The sequence below is a fragment of the Marmota flaviventris genome, chromosome 1, assembly GCF_047511675.1.
Source record: "Marmota flaviventris isolate mMarFla1 chromosome 1, mMarFla1.hap1, whole genome shotgun sequence".
Taxonomy (NCBI): Eukaryota; Metazoa; Chordata; class Mammalia; order Rodentia; family Sciuridae; genus Marmota; species Marmota flaviventris.
This window is the reverse complement of record NC_092498.1, coordinates 104,108,412-104,113,004: the sequence shown is the minus strand read 5'-3', so window position 1 is coordinate 104,113,004 and position 4,593 is coordinate 104,108,412. Positions and strand designations below refer to the sequence as shown.

Below are 4,593 nucleotides of genomic sequence, written 5' to 3'. Positions count from 1 at the left end.
TGCTACAGCCAAAAAAAAAAAAAATACACACCAAAAAAAAAAAAGGGAGGGAGGGGGAGTCAAAATACCTGTTAGCTCTTTATATCAACTTTTTTCTTTTTCTTTTTCCCTGCAAATACATGACTCCTTTTCGAAAAGGCCACTTTGTAAAAAGTACAAAAGTGTTTATGGCTTCTTCAAAGTGTGAAATCATCTCTGGCTTGAGAATCACCTATTACTTATAAGGTCCTTTAGTACAACCCTGACACTATTGTTGGGGTACACTAGCAATGGAGTAAAGGTGGGCATGAAGTCTGCGATGGGATTCAAAAGGGGATTCCCAGGTCCACCAGGTCCAAGTCCAGCTAGGCTAATCAGTGGCACAGCCGCAGAACGTGGTGCCAAGAATGGATTCACAGCCGCTTGCTCTTCTACCAGCTCTGAATTCTACTGCATCTTTCAAACTTCTTGGTACATTCTCACCTTCCTTTCTCCTTCCTCTGGAGTCTAGACGTTTCATGGCACGAGCAGAAAGTTTGGGTGGTGGAACAAATGAAGGAGATTCTGTTTCCAGAAATTTAACAAAAAGTTCTGAAAAGAACTATTAAGCAGACATAGCTCATTTGGTCTCAAAGATGTGCTGGGAACATTTTTTGATCCTCCTCCAAGCCAAGGAGTCATCCACTTAGTAACACCACCATCATCTCCATTCAACAACTGCTCCATATCCTCCTTTTGAATGTCCAGGATGCTTCCCATTAACTGTAACACTTCATGACGTTTACTTTTTGGTGTCTGGAAATGCCCAATGAACAGGTTTCTCATTAGGGCTTTGTCCACTTTTCCTTCTGTACCATTTTCCGAGTTCATCAATTTCTTTTGTGCATCATTCAGCATTTCTTGTTGGAGCTCATTGTGCTTTTTAAGTCCTTCAATCTGTTCTTCTTTTAGATGTAACTGTTGTGTAAGTCTGGTTTCTGAATCCAACACACCATTGGCTTCATCCAAACGTTCCTGTAATGATAATAATACCTCTCTTTCTAGATTTTTTGCCTTTTCCTTCCATTCGGTTATATGTTGTCTTTCCTTTTCTAATTCAGCTGAATACACAGCTTTTTCTTCTTGTTGGAAATGCTCTAGAACCATTTGCAGGTTAGTTAATGACATGGCATACTGCTTTCCTTGTTCCTGGTAGAGCAAAAGCTGCAGTGCATTCTCATCCCTCTCTTGGGAGAGTAAACACACCTGTTTCTGTAGGGACTCTACCTGCACACTGGCTGGATGACTTGCATTAGAAGAGGAAAGTAGCTTTTCCTCCAATAGTGTGACTTTCTTTCTCAGGTTCATCTCTCTCTTCTCTGCAGCCCAAATTTCCCAGCTGTAAGAATCTTCAGATTCTAGAAGATGGCTCCTCAGGCTTTGTACCTCCTGATTTAAATATAATTCTTTGTCATGTAAGTGTTGAACCTCTTGCTGGAGGGTACTTTTTCCATCTGTTTGTTCTTTAGGGACAAAGTGAGTTGGTCTGTCTACTGCTGACACAGAATGGTCTTTTCCTGCATTGATTCAACTGCATTTAAAAGCTGATTTAATTCCCCAGCCTTGCCCTGTTCTTTTTCTCCTAACAGTTGCTCAAAGGCAAGCACTTTCTCTTTCATTGACTGGTACCTGAACTCTTGTTCTCGCAGCATCATAGAGAACTTCATGTTCATCTCTTGTAATTCTTGATATTCCATTTCCTTTTCTTTGGATGTTTCTATTATTTTTTCATTCTCCCCTTTTAGTTGAGAAATGTTCATTTCTAAAATTAATATTCTCTCCTTGAGGTTTGTTATTGCTTACCTCAACAACTCATTTTCATTCACTTTGTTAGTGAACTTTGCATTTGAAGAAAGTAACTGATCACTTTTGGCTTGGATTAAGAGGTCTTTTTCTTTCAGTAATTTTATAACAGATCTTGTTTTTCCTTGAGATCTTTAATTTTGTTCATGTTCTTTCTTTTCTCTCTTGGAGGTAAGAGCAGTTACATCAGAAAACCTGTGGTTATTCTCCTGGAGGTCCTTAATGGTGGCCTCTTTTTCTTGCAGTGATTTTCTCAGCTCTTCGACCTCTGCTGACTGGGAGGTAAGTGATGAGGCAGACAACAGATGGGATGTAATCATATCAAGTTTTCCTAAAAAGAGATCTTTGGTGCTGCAAACTTGCCCTAGGCACTGGCCTAATTTGTGCCCAAAATGTTTGAGTTTGGTTTCCTTCAGCTCATAACATTGGATGAAGCCAGTGTTGTCTGCTTCTAATTTAGAACTGTTATCACTGACAACCAAAACTTGGGCTTCAAGTTGAAGAAGGTCTTCCTCATATTGGGCTGACTCATGATGCAGGTTTTGGATGGTTGTCATTACCTGTAGTTTTCATTCCTCCTTTTTTTCACTTGCTGTTTTAATTCATCACGTTCTTGTAGGAGCTCCTTGAACTGATGACTATTAACACCTCGAACCTCATGACTAGTGCCAGAGGTTCGTAAAACTTCAAATAAAGTCTGAGATTTCTGACTTAGTGCATCTATTTCAATGTCTTTTTCTCTAATGATGTAAGATAAATTCTGCAGAGTTTCTCTAAACATACCTTGATCACTATTTGCAAATTTGGTGGACAATTTTTTTATTTTCTTTTTGAAGCTGATGAGGGTTGCTGCTTTGGCAGTGACTGTATCCTTCATTTTCTGATGTTCTGTTTGCAGTTGGGTATTTTCTTTTGTCTTCTCATTCAAAACAGCTAATATTTGGTCTCTTTCCATAGTGAAGGTCTGCAGTTGCTCCTAAAGGGTAACGACATCCTGGGTGTAGGAACCTGAATAAATTTTAGCCTGAAGAGCTTGTATCTCCATATCTTCCTGATGGATAACTTGAGTGAGTTTAGCAACTTCATCTTTGGATAGCTGATCAATCTGTCTGGTTAAATATATGTTCTTTTCATTTAGAAGTTGAATCTTAAGTTCTCATTCTTGGATTCTTTTCACTAATTTTTCAGTTTCATCAGTTTCATAGTTATACAGGTCATGTTTTTCACTTCCATTTTCTATAGGAAGGCTTTTTTTTTTTTTTTTTTTTTTTTTTTAGTTTCTTGAAAACTATCAGAATTGTCTGCTTGAGTGTTGTGTGCATCTTCCTGCAAATGGGCTTTTATTTGTTCACTGGTTTTCCACAAATTCCCAATTTCCTCATCTTTCTGCTCCATCACAGAAGGCTGCAATTGACTACATTCCAGCTTCAAGGTTTCACACTGTTCAATTATTTGTCACTTCTCCACACTGAGCTGCTCTTTTTCTCTCTTCAAGGTGTCTCTGTCATTTTCTGCCAAAGATATTTTTTTATTTATATCTTTTATTTGATCCTCAAGTTCTCCCATCTTTGTTGCAGACTCTAATTTCTCAAGTTTGTAGAACCTGAATAGTTTTTTCCATCTCACTGATTTTAGACTCATCAGTTACTGTAACTCCTGAGTCACCTTGTTGTAACTGATTTTCAAGTTTTTCAATCCTTTCTTCATAGTCATTTAATTCCTCTCGATACCAGCGACTTATCTCTGCCAGTTTCTGTTGATGTGCATTCTGCAAAACTGACATTTTCTCTTGATGATAATTGAGGTCTTGACTTTGGTTTTGTTCAAGTACCTTAATAGTATTTTGTAGTTTGCAGATTTCACTTTGATCAGAATTATGTGTTGCCTGTGCCTGAGCTATATCCCTCCAATGGCCAACTTGAGATTCAAGTCTTGAAACTTCAATTGTTTATTTCTTGTTGTTCTGAAGTCCATGTCATCACCAGGAAAAGCTGAAAAATGACTGATCTTATTACCGAATGAAAACGGGGCAGTCATTGCTGGTGTAACAACAGCTCCTGAATGTACTGACTGCAGTGTGGACAACTCATCTTGTAGTGCAAACTGTCTTGCTTTAAGTTGTCTGCTTTCTACTTCTTTCTCTTCGAATTCACTTCAGTAATTTGCAGATTGATGTTGGATCCGTAGCTCAGATGCTACATACCTTTCTTCCAGCTCAGTACAATAGTGTTTTTAAGCCTTTCATTGTCATATCTGATCATCCATTTGGTATCTTCAATGTTCTTTCTCCAATAATTAGGTAAACCTGCTTCTACATCCTCAAAATCATCGAGAACCTCATCATTGGTGATGTTGGAGATAAGGCCAGTGAGGGAAGCCAAGCTGCCCCCCACCTGACCCAAGGAGTGGCCCAAGCCAGAGCCTAGGTCTTTAAACCAGGATGACATTTCCACAATTTCAGTGAGCCATTAGACCCACTCTGAAAACCACCTCAATCTCTATCCACTTGCTCTGAACCTCCTTGAGCACTGCGGGGTCAATTAATCTGCTCCTTGATGTCTTCTGCAACCCATTGTTCATTGAGTAGCATATTATTTAGTCCCCAGGTGTTGGAGTATCTTTTATTTTATAGTTTATCATTGATTTCTAATTCCATTCCATTGTGATTGGATGGAATACAGGGTAGTATCTCTACTTTTTTATATTTGCTAAGAGTTGCTTTGTGGCATAATATATGGTCTTTTTTAAAGAAGGATCCATATGCTGCTGAGA

The 4,593-nt window shown here is 38.6% G+C and overlaps 1 pseudogene; it reads right to left on the bottom strand.

Annotated features, from left to right (window-relative positions):
- Nucleotides 1-207: 207 nt before the first annotated feature.
- Nucleotides 208-4,268, bottom strand: LOC114095177 (thyroid receptor-interacting protein 11 pseudogene; annotated as a pseudogene).
- Nucleotides 4,269-4,593: the final 325 nt, after the last annotated feature.